This window comes from Nicotiana sylvestris, chromosome 10 (assembly GCF_000393655.2).
Source record: "Nicotiana sylvestris chromosome 10, ASM39365v2, whole genome shotgun sequence".
Lineage (NCBI taxonomy): Eukaryota > Viridiplantae > Streptophyta > Magnoliopsida > Solanales > Solanaceae > Nicotiana > Nicotiana sylvestris.
Genome location: NC_091066.1, coordinates 55,210,419 through 55,223,904, shown reverse-complemented (window position 1 = coordinate 55,223,904; position 13,486 = coordinate 55,210,419).

Genomic DNA, 13,486 nt, shown 5'->3' with positions numbered 1-13,486 from the left:
TGAAAGGAGGGAAAACCTTCAGAATGATCGGAACCTAAATTTACTGGTTCTGGGGGCTGAGAAGAGGGTTTTTTCATGGAACGAGTACTTTTTCGGGTGGAGGCAGAATGACTTTTTGAGTTTTTCGCCATTGAAGAGTTTTGGAGAAGGGTTTTTGAGCGATAGGACTGATGAATGAAGAATGTGAGTTATTGAGCGGGTTAAAAAGAAGAGATTTGACGGTTAAGTACAGAAAAGGAAAAAGTGTCAGTGAAAGGATATGATGATTGATTTTCCTTCCTAGAGAGTTGTGACTAATGGAAAATGGGAGGAAAAACAGAGGCACACAATTAATGATCTCTTACACAAAAGGAAACATTAGCCATATAAAGAATTAAAATTAACACATAAGTCCTAATTTTTGAGATTAAACGAAACAATTCCAAGTAATTCTCTCAAAGTGCAGAATCTATCTTCAAGCAAGGGCTTTGTAAAAATATCTGCTGGTTGATCAATAGTGCTAACAAACGTCAATTTTATATCTCCCTTAATGACATGATCTCTGATGAAGTGATGCTTAATATTTATATGCTTGGCTCAAGAACGATGCACATGGTTTTTTGAAAGACATATAGCATTAAAATTAGCACAAAAATATTTGAATAAGTTTAAAAGATAATTCATAGTAACCTAATTGAGCACAACGCTGTCCAATGTCAATATACTTTGCCTCAATTATGGACAGTACAACTGAGCCTTGTTTATTGCTGTTCTAGGATATTAATGCCTTTTCCAGTGATTAACATGTTCCACTGGTGCTTTTCCTGACTTCTCTATCTCTTACATGATCAGTACCTGAAAAATCTTCAAGATTAAAATTATTAGATCGTGGATACCATAGTCCATAAAAAATAGTTCCGATTAGATAACGAATTATCCACTTTACTACTGTCAGATGCAATTCCTTAGGAGCTGACTGAAACCTAGAACACTTACACACACTGAACATGATATCTGATCGACTAGCAGTTAACAACAACAACAACAACAACAACAACAACCCAGTATAATCCTACTTAGTGGGGTCTGGGGAGGGTAGTGTGTACGCAGACCTTACCCCTACCCTGGGGTAGAGAGGCTGTTTCTAAATAGACCCTCGACATCCTTCCCTCCAAGAACTTCCCACCTTGCTCTTGGGTAGACTCGAACTCACAACCTCTTGGTTGGGTAACAGTTAAGTAAAGTAAAAAGCCAACCATCCCACGATAATTTGTTTCATCCTCTGAATTTCCTTTCTCGGCTTTGTCAAGACTTGTTGAAGGAGTCATTGGTATACCAATTGCTTTAGCATTGCTCGTGCTGAATTTTTGAATCAACTCATTTGTATACTTGGTCTAACAAATAAAAATTCTCTTCTCATATTGTGAATTTGAAGTCCAAGGAAAAATGTGAGTTCTTCCATCATACTCATTCCAAACTCACTTTCTAGAGGATATTTTGATAAATAACGCAATATCTACTTTACCTCTTGTGAATCCATGATCAGTTAGGAATGAACTAAGCATTTCGTACCAGGCTCTAGGAGCTTGTTTGAGTCGATACAAAGCTTTAGTCAACTTATACACATGGTAAGGAAATTGTGAATTTTTAAAACCAGGAGGTTGTTTTACATATACCTCCTCATCAATAAAGCCATTTAAGAAAGAAATTTTAACATCCATTTGGAAAAGTTTAAAACCTTTAAAGAATGCATATGTAAGAAGAATACGAATTGATTCTAACCGGGCTATCAGAGCAAAGTTTCATCATAGTCGACTCCTTCCTGCTGTGAATAGTCTTGAGCTACTAATTTGGCTTTGTTTCTGACTACCTTTCCATCCTTGTTTAACTTGTTTCTGAACACCCATTAGGTTCCAACAAAATTAGCATTTGCTGTCTTAGGTAACAGTTCCCAGACTTGATTCTTGTCAAATTTGTCACGGCCCAATTCCCGAACCCTGTCGTGATGGCACCTCTCGTGAAGACAAGGCCAGCCAGACCAAAACAGAACACCTCTTTTAAATAGTTAAATATCATAAACAGTTTTAAAGCATGATATAATATCCATAATTTGAGGAATTAATGATAACAACAGTAAAAACCATCCCGACGCAGCCCAAACCGGGGTGTCACAAGTCATGAGCAACTAAGAGAAATCCTGATATAGCTTACTAATCACTAAACCCGATACGATAGTTCTAAGAACATGAAAATGATAAGATAAGGGAGGCACGGGGGCTGCGGACGCCAACAACTACCTTCGTGATCTCCGAAACACTGCATGGACAGGAAGATCAACACTTAGGAGCAGACTCTGCGATGCCTGAATCTGCACACACGGTGCATGGAGTAATGTGAGTACTCTGACCCAGTGAGCAATAATTATAAATAATGACTGAAAGCATGAAAACACGTAAGTGCACAAAGCAATTCTATATCAAAGTAGTAAAAATCACGTAAAACAGTAAATCAGTGGAGAAGTCAAGTGAAATCTCTTTAAATCAGGTAAAACTTGAAATTTAGCAGGTAAATAACAAGTAGAAATCTGCCCCTCGGGCACAGTATCAATCACTCAGAACAGTATCAGCTCTTTGGGCTCACTCTCATCACTTAGTGCTCATTCTCAGCTCTCGACCCATATATCTCTCATAATAACAGAAATCAGAATAACCGCTGCGGCATGCAGCCCGATCCGTACATCACTGCGGCGTGCAGCCCGATCCATATAGATAGTCGACTGCGCTCACTGGGGTGTGCAGACTCCGGAGGGGCTCCAACATCCCAAGCGCTATATTGTTGCGGCGTGCAGCCCGATCCATATAAGTATTGTTGCGGCGTGCAGCCCGATCCATAACATATATAATATCCTCGCCTTTGGGTTCTCAACCCCTCTCAGTCATTAACCTCACAGCCTCTCGGGCATAATAATAGAAGATAGGGATCTTAGCCCACAAATTCCTCTCATTTAGGAATAGTACGATAAATCCGGCTCGAATCGTTTAAAACAGATAGAAACATGACCGAGGATATGATTTTTAACAAGTATAGTGAGGAAAATCAGTCAAAATCCCCGAAGGGTTCAAATAGTTGGCACGAAGCCCAAATATGGCAATTAGCCCAAATCATGATGATAACAAATAAGTTTTAGTCAAATACGCAGTAAAATCATCAGTCAGGACGGACCAAGTCTCAATCCCCAGTAGTAAAAGACCCCACGCTCATCATCCAACGCGTGTCTCACCTCAATATAGCACTACGATGTGCAATCCAGGGTTTCTAACCCTCAGGACATCATTTACAATCATTACTCACCTCGAACCGGCTACAACTCTAGCTCGCGATGCCTTTTCCCCTCGAATCAGCCTTCACGCGCGTTGAATCTATTCAAAATCAGAACGAATACGTCACAATATGCTAAGGGAACAAAGCCCAGGCGAAAACAATCGAAAAACATCAAAAATCCCGAAATTAGCAAAACCCGAGCCCCGGGCCCACTTCTCGAAACTCAAAACTTTTTACATCAACGGGTTCCTTATACTCCCACGAGTTCATACATATCAAAAGTTCTCAAATCCGACCTCAAATGGTCCTTCAAATCCCAATTTAAAAGTTCAAAATCCCAAGCCCTAATTCTTCTATTTTTAGCTTATGTTCCATGAATTTCTAGGTTAATTTCACAATAGAATCACGTTTTAGGTTCATAAATCTTACCTCCAATCACTTCTCCTTGAATCCCTTTTCAATCTCCCTCAAAGAGCTCTCAATATGATCAACTATGGTGGAAAAATGGCTCAAAAATCGTGGATGAAGTATTTTATAAACTTACTGCCCAGTTTTGGTATTTCTTCATCGCGATCGCGGCCTAAGCATCGCGATCGCGGCCTAAGCATCGCGATCGCGAAGAGCAAAATTCCACGACTCCAAAAATACACTGTGCGAACGTGATGACTTCACTGCGAACGCGATGCTTGATTTCCCAGGCCTGTGCGAATGCGACCCAACTGATGCGAACGCGAAGAACAAAAACCACTGGTTCCCCAAATACTTATACGCGAACGCAAAACACTGCATGCGAACGCGAAGCACAAGATCAAAGCCCTCCGCGAACACGAGACCTCAAACGCGAACGCGAAGGCTAAACTCAAGCCAACCCAAAATCCTTCTACGAGATCGTGATGGACCTCCAAAACCAATCCCGATCACACTACTAAGCCATAAATCACCCCCGAAGCTAACCGAACCATCGAAACTGTCATCCGAGCCCTCTAACACACAAGTCAACATCCGGTTGACTTTTCCAACTTGAACCTTCTCAAAAGAGACTAAGTGTCTCATTTCTGACCAAATCCACTCCGAACGCAACCTACTCAACTCGGTCATATAAAACACGGATAACGAAGCATAAAAAGCAGAAATGGGGGAAACGGAGCGGTAACTCATGAGACGACTGGCTGGGTCATCACATCGTCCCCAACTTAAACAAACGTTCGTCCTCGAACGAGTTAAGAAACATACCTGAAGCCTCAAATAGGTGAGGATATCTGCTCCGCATCTCCCGCTCGGTCTCCCAGGTAGCCTCCTCCACGGGCCGACCTCTCCACTGCACTTTCACTGAAGCTATATCCTTTGACCTCAACTTTCAAACCTGACGACCCAAAATAGCTACTGGCTCCACATCATAGGTCAAATCATCATCCAACTGAATCGTGATGAAGTCCAAAACATGAGACGGGTCCCCAATGTACTTCCAGAGCATAGAAACATGAAATACCAGATGCACGCTAGACAAGCTGGGTGGCAAGGCAAGCTCATAAGTCACCTCCCCAATCCTCCGAAGCACCTCAAAAGGCCCAATGAATCGCGGACTCAACTTTCCCTTCTTCCCAAATCTCATAATACCCTTCATGGGTGAAACCTTCAGCAGAACCTTCTCGCCAACCATGTAGGACACATCTCGAACCTTCCGGTACGCATAACGCTTCTGTTGCGACTGCGCTATACGAAGCCTCTCCTGAATCACCTTCACCTTATCTAAGGCATCCTAAACCAAATCTATCCCCAATGGCCTAGCCTCGTCGGGCTCGAACCAACCAACTGGAGATCTACAACGCCTCCCATAAAAAGTCTCATACGGAGCCATCTGAATACTCGACTGGTAGCTGTTATTGTAGGAAAACTTTGCAAGCGGTAGAAACGCATCCCATGAACCTCCGAAATCAATAACACAAGCACGCAACATGTCCTCCAATATCTGAATAGTATGCTCGGACTGTCCGTCCGTCTGAGGATGAAATGCTGTGCTCAACTCCACTTGAGTACCCAACTCTCTCTGCACGGTTCTCCAAAATTGGGAAGTAAACTGAGTACCCCGATCTGAAATAATAGAAACTGGAACACCATGTAGCCGAACAATCTCCTGAATGTATAACTCTGCTAACCGCTTTGAAGAATAGGTAGTACACACATGAATGAAGTGCGCGGACTTGGTCAGCCGATTCACAATCACCCAAATAGCATCAAACTTCTTCAAAGTTCGTGGAAGTCCAACAACAAAGTCCATAGTAATCCTCTCCCACTTCCACTCGGGAATAACCATCTGCTGAAGCAAGCCACCCGGTCTCTGATGCTCATATTTCACCTGCTGACAATTGAGACACCGAGCTACAAATCCCACAATATCTTTCTTCATTCTTCTCCACCAATAGTGCTGCCTCAAATCCTGGTACATCTTCGCGGCACCCGGATGAATAGAATACCACAAGCTATGGGCCTCATCCAGAATCAACTCTCTAAACCCATCTACATTAGGCACGCAAATCCGGCCCTACATCCTCAACACCCCATCTTCACCGATGGTCACATCCCTGACATCATCATGCTGAACTCTGTACTTAAGGACAAGCAAATGTGGATCATCATACTGGCGCCCTTTGATGTGATCATATAAAGAAGACCGAGAAACCACACAAGCCAACACCCTACTGGGCTCCGAAATATCTAATCTCACAAACCGATTGGCCAAGGCCTGAACAACAACTGCAAGGGGTCTCTCCCCAACTAGAATATATGCCAAACTCCCCATACTCACTGCCTTCCGGCTCAAAGCATCGGCCACCACATTGGCCTTTCCTGGATGGTATAATATGGTGATATCATAATCCTTAAGCAACTCTAACCATCTCCGCTGCCTCAAATTAAGATCCTTTGCTTGAATAAATGTTGAAGACTGCGATGATCAGTGAATACCTCACAAGATACTCCATACAAGTAGTGCCTCCAAATCTTCAATGCATGAACTATGGTAGCCAGCTCCAAATCATGAACAGGGTAATTCTTCTCATGGGGCTTCAACTGACGAGAAGCATAAACAATAACTCTACCCTCCTGCATCAATACACAACCAATCCCAACTCTCGAGACATCACAATATACGGTATATGAACCTGAAGCTGATGGCAAAACCAATACTGGAGTTGTGGTCAAAGCTGTCTTGAGCTTCTGAAAGCTCTTCTCACACTCATCCGACCATACAAATGGAGCACCCTTCTGAGTCAACTTGGTCAAGGACGATCCGATAGATGAGAATCCCTGAACAAACCGGCGATAATAGCCTGTCAACCCAAGAAAGCTATGAATCTCTGTGGCTGAGGACGGTCTGGGTTAACTCTGAACCGCCTCTATCTTCTTTGGATCAACCTGAATACCCTCGCTGGACACCACGTGTCCCAAGAAAGCCACTGAACTAAGCCAAAATTCACACTTGGAGGACTTTGCATAAAGCTTCTCCTCCCTCAGTCTCTGCAATACAACCCTCAAATGCTCCGCGTGCTCCTCCTGACTATGAGAGTACACCAGAATGTCATCAACGAATACTATAACGAACGAATCCAGATAAGGCCAAAATACACTGTTCATCAAATGCATAAACGCTGCTGGGGCATTGGTCAACCCGAAAGACACAACAAGAAACTCATAATGACCATATCTGGTCCTGAAAGCAGTCTTAAGAATATCTGAATCCCTGATCTTCAACTGGTGATAGCCCGAACGGAGATCAATCTTGGAGAACACTCTCGCTCCTTGAAGCTGGTCAAATAAATCATCAATGCGAGGCAATGGATACTTGTTCTTAATTGTTACCTTGTTCAATTGCCTATAATCGATGCACATTCTCATTGTGCCATCCTTCTTCTTTACAAACAGAACCGGCGCACCCCAAGGTGACATGCTAGGCCGAATGAACCCCCTATCTAGGAGTTCCTGAAGTTGCTCCTTAAATTCTTTCAACTCTGCTGGTGCCATATGATACGGCAGAATAGAAATAGGCTGAGTGCCCGGCACCCGGTCAATACCAAAATCAATATCCCTGGCCGATGGCATGCCCGACAGGTCTGCAGGAAACACATCGGGAAAATCCCTCAAAACTGGAACAGAATCAATATTAGGAGTCTCAGCTCCACATCCCTAACAAACGCTAAATATGAAAGGCAACCCTTCCCAACCATACGCCGGGCCTTTAAGAAAGATATCACTCTACTAGGAACATAATTAGCCACACCAGGCCACTCGATCCGCGGTACACCCGACATAGCCAAAGTGACTTTCTTAGCATGACGGTCTAGAATAGCACAACACGGAGATAGCCAATCCATGCCCAAAAGGACATCAAAATCCACCATGCTCAATAGCAATAGATCTACTCGGGTCTCCAAACCCCCAATAGTCACCACACATGACCGGTACACACGGTCTACAACAACAGTATCACCCACGGGGTAGATACATGAACAGGTAAAGCAAGAAACTCACGGGGCGTACCCAAATAATGAGCAAAGTATGATGACACATAAGAAAAAGTGGAACCGGGATCAAATAATACAGAGACATCTCTATGGCAGACTGAAACAATACCTGTAATGACAACATCTGAAGCAATAGCATCTGTCATGCCTGGAATAACATAAAGATGAGCCTGGCCACTACCTGATCGACCTCCCCCTCTAGGGCGACCCCTGGCTACCTAACCCCCACCCCTAGCTGGCTGGGCGGGTGGTGAAGTAACTGGAGCAGAAGTCGAGGGCTAACCCCTCTATTGAAGCTGACCATCATGAAGTCGAGGGCACTGCCTCCTTATATGTCCAAACTCTCTACACTCATAACAACTACCCGGTGCTGTAGATGGGGACTGAAGGGAACCCCTGGCACCGGAATGACCAGTAGAAGGACCTAGCATGGAAGAACCTTGGACTGATGGGGCATGTGACGAGCTCTGGCTGGTAGGGCACTAAGTGATGACTGGCCCCGCTGATATACATGATGATCATGACCCGAAGATGCCTCGCGTTACTCTAGACGGGCCGACTGAGCGGGCCTGAAAGAACAACTTCTACCATGCTGGAACTGGCCCCTCGAAGGAGTACCACTATAACTGCCCGATCCTCGAGGCCTCTTGGACTCCCTCTCCTCTCAATCCTGACAGCGAACCGTCTCAATCTCGCGCGCGATATCAACCACCCCCTCGAACGTATCACCCAACACCCTCTCTCGGGTCATAAGAATACGGAGATGATAGTTAAAGCCATCAACAAATCTCCTGATCCTCTCACGATCTGTCGGAACCATCCAAACGGCATGACGGGCCAACTCAGAAAACCTCGACTCATACTGTGACACAGTCATATCCCCCTGTCTCAACCACTCAAACTGTCTACGTAGCTCCTCTCTGCGAGACTACGGTACATACTTCTCTAAGAAGAGAGTGGAGAACTGCTGCCAAGTGAGGGGCGCTGCTCCCACAGGCCTACACCTCTCATACGCCTCCCATCAAGTGAAGGCAGTCCCAGTAAACTGAAAGGTGGTAAATGCCACACCACTAGACTCAAGAATCCCTGCTGTACGGAGCATCCACTGACACTTATCTAGAAAACCCTGGGCATCCTCGCCCTCAACATCACTGAATGACGGAGGCTGGAGTCTACCAAACTTTTCAAGATGATGCTGCTCATCATCCGGCATAACCGGAACAACAAACGCCTGAGCTGGTGCAACTGGCTGGGCTGGAGGTGCCCCTGGTGTCTGTAGTCCCTGTACTACCTGCTCAGGTGTGCGAGCAGCAGGGGTCTGATTGCCTCCCCCGGCCTGTAAAGTAGCTGCTGCTGCTATGGTGGCTGAAACTGCCTGAGCCAAGACAGTGCAAACTGTCAAGATCTGTGCCAAGGCCTCCTGTAGACCCAGGATCATGATGGGCACAGCTGGTGCCTGAACTGGTGCTGCTAGAGCCTGATCCGGAGCTGGGGCAGCTGGTGGATCAACAGGTGCTGCCCTCGCTGCTCTACCTCTACCACGACCACGACTGCGTCCACGGCCTCTGGTGGCCTCAGTAGGTAGCACTGGTGGTCGTCCACCTCATCCGGTAGCTCACGTCCTCACCATCTGTTAGAGAATAGAATAACATAAGTTTAGTTCTCGGATCAACAAGGTCGCACGACAAGAATTTCAAGAATATGAAGTTTTTCCGAAAAAGGTTCTACATCCGCTCGAGGATAAATATAGACGTTTTCGTACCGATACGCGAGACTCTACTAAACCCGCTCATGACTCGTGAGACCTATGTAACCTAGGCTATGATACCAACTTTCCACGACCTAATTCCCTAACCCGGTCGTGATGGCGCCTCTCATGAAGACAAGGCCAGCCAGACCAAAATAGAACATCTCTTTTAAACAGTTAAATATCATAAACAGTTCTAAAGCATGATATAATATCCATAATTTGCGGAATTAACAATAACAACAGTAAAAGCCATCCCGACACAGCCCAAACCGAGGTGTCACAAGTCATGAGCAACTAAGAGAAATCTTGATACAGTCTACTAATCACTAAACCCAATACGATAGTTCTAAGAACATGAAAATGATAAGATAAGGGAGGCACGGGGGCTGCGGACGCCAACAACTACCTCGTGATCTCCGAAACACTGCCTGGACGGGAAGATCAGCACTCAGGAGCGGACTCTGCGATGCCTGAATCTGCACACACGGTGTAGGGAGTAATGTGAGTACTCCGACCCAGTGAGTAATAATTATAAATAATGGCTGAAAGCATGAAAACACGTAAAGGAACAAAGCAATTCTATATCAAAGCAGTAAAAATCACGTAAAGCAGTAAATCAGTGGAGAAGTCAAGTGAAATCTCTTTAAATCAGGTAAAACTTGAAATTTAGCAGGTAAATAACATGTAGAAATCTGCCCCTCGGGCACAATATCAATCACTCAGAACAGTATCAGCTCTTCGGGCTCACTCTCATCATATCGCTGCGGCGTGCAGCCCGATCCGTACATCGCTGCAGCGTGCAGCCCGATCCATATAGATAGTCGACTACGCTCACTGGGGGTGTGCAGACTCCGGAGTAGTATGATAAAAAATTCCTCTCATTTAGGAATAGTATGATAAAACCAGCTCGAACGTTTAAAACAGATAGAAACATGACCGAGGAGATGATTTTTAACAAGTATAGTGAGGAAAATCAGTCAAAATCCCCGAAGGGTTTAAATAGTTGGCACGAAGCCCAAATATGGCAATTAGCCCAAATCATGATGATAACAAATAAGTTTCAGTCAAATACGCAGTAAAATCATCAGTCGGGACGGACTAAGTCTCAATCCTCAGTAGTAAAAGACCCCACGCTCATCATCCAGCGCGTGTCTCACCTCAATATATCACTACGATGTGCAATCTGGGGTTTCAAACCCTCAGGACATCATTTACAATCATTACTCACCTCGAACCGGCTATAACTCTAGCTCACGACGCCTTTGCCCCTCGAATCGGCCTCCACACACGTCGAATCTATCCAAAATCAGAACGAATACGTCACAATATGCTAAGGGAACAAATCCCAAGCGAAAACAATTGAAAAATATCAAAAATCCCGAAATTAGCAAAACTCGAGCCCCGAGCCCACTTCTCGAAACTCAGAAATTTTTATATCAACGGTTTCCTTATCCTCCCACGAGTTCATACATATTAAAAGTTCTCAAATCCGACCTTAAACGGTCCTTCAAATCCCAATTTAAAAGTTCAAAATCCCAAGCCCTAGTTCTTCCATTTTTAGCTTAGGTTCCATGAATTTCTAGGTTAATTTCATAATAGAATCACGTTTTAGGTTCATAAATCTTACCTCCAATCACTTCTCCTTGAATTCCTCTTCAATATCCCTCAAAGAGCTCTCAAAATGATCAACTATGGTGGAAAAATGGCTCAAAAATCGCGGATGAAATGTTTTATAAACTTATTGCCCAATTCTGATTTTCCTTCATCGCGATCGCGGCCCAAGCCTCGCGATCGCAAAGAGGAAAATTCCATGACTCCAAAAATACACTATGCGAACGTGATGACTTCACTGCGAACGCGATGCTTGATTTCCCAGACCTGTGCGAACGCGACCCAACTGATGCGAACGCGAAGAACAAAAACCACTGGACCCCCAAATACTTATACGCGAACGCAAAACACTACATGCGAACGCGAAGCACATGATCAAAGCCCTCCGCGAATGCGAGACCTCAAACGCGAATGCGAAGGTTAAACTCAGGCCAACCCGAAATCCTTCTGCGCGATCGCGATGGACCCTACGCGATCGCGAAGGCTTAAAACCTGCAACATCTGGTCAGCCAATTCTGCAACTTCTCAAAGCTAAAAATGGTCCGATTGACCATCCGAAACTCACCCGAGGCCCCTGGGACCTCAACCAAACACACCAACACATCCTAAAACCTCATTCAAACTTGCTCCAATCATCAAAACACCTCAAACAACATCAAATTACCCAAAATTCAGCGGATTCAAGCCTAAGTTTTCTAAAACTTTTGAAATACGCTTTCGATCAAAAACCCAACCAAACCATGTCCGAATGACCTGAAATTTTGCACACACATCAAAAATGACATAACGAAGCTACAACAACTCTTAGATTTCCATTCCAACCCTCGGATCAAAATCTCGCCTAACAACCGGAAATCGCCAAAATACTAACTTCGCCAATTCAAGCCTAATTCTACACTGGACCTCCAAAACCAATCCCGATCACACTCCTAAGACATAAATCACATCCCGAAGCTAACCGAACCATCAGAACTCTCATCCGAGCCCTCTAACACACAAGTCAACATCCGGTTGACTTTTCCAACTTGAACCTTCTCAAAAGAGACTAAGTGTCTCATTTCTTACCAAATCCACTCCTAACGCAACCTACTCAACTCGGTCATATAAAACACGGATAACGAAGCATAAAAAGCAGAAATGGGGGAAACAGAGCGGTAACTCATGAGACGACTGGCCGGGTCGTCACAAAATTGATCTAGTACATCATGTATAACTTGTACCCAACCAGAGTCTTTTAAGGCTTCATTAATCTTCTTTGGCTCAATTTGAGAAATGAGTGCAATGTTTGCCTTCTTCTTGAGAGCTCCCCTAGTCTTCATTCCTTCGTTTGGATCCCCTATGATAAACTTCTAAGGATATTCTAGTTCACTTCTCCATTCATTTGGTTGCGTTCCAACTATAGGAGTAGTTGACTCTTGTTGTGGTTTAATATGGTTACTAACAGCTTAACTAGTCGACTTCGTGACTATGTCTGTACTATCAGTCGACTATTGTGACTTGTTTGTCTGTGATGCTTCTTGACTGATATCTTCATCACTTGAAATGATACCTTTCTCGGCCATAACATTATTGTCATCAAATATAGCATGCACTATTCTTCTACAGATAAAATACATTTATTTTAAACTCTAAAAGATTTACTGTTAATAAAATAACCGAGAAAAATACCTTCATCACTCCTTGGATCAAACTTTTCAAGGTTGTCCTTACAATTATTGTGGATGAAACATTTACTTCTGAACTGATGGAAGTAGCCTATATTAGGCCTTTTACGTTTTCATAATTTATATGGAGTCTTCTTCAGGATGAGTCTTATGAAACATTTGTTAAGTATATGACATGCCGTGCTTATTGTTTCTGGCCAAAAATGATTTGGCAATAAATGTTCTAATATCATTGTTCTAGCCATATCTTGCAGAGTTCTATTCTTGCGTTAAAGTAACCCATTCTGTTGTGGTGATCTTGGGGCTGGAAATTATAAGTATATCCTTGATCATTGTAGAATTCTTCAAAGGCTATGCTTTCAAATTCTCCTCCGTGGTCACTTTGTATGGTTGAGATGGGATACACCTTTTCTCTTTCAATTTTTTTGCGAAAAATCTCAAAATTTTTCAAAGCTTGATCTTTATGAGGTAAGAAAATTACCCATGTAAAACGTGAGTAATCATCAACAATAACAAAAACATATCATTTACCTTCAATGCTAGAAGTTCTAGTAGGTCTAAACAAGTCGATGTGAAGTAATTGTAGGGATTGGCTTTAGACACAATGTCTTTGTCTTTGAAAGAGTTTCTGGTTTGTTGCA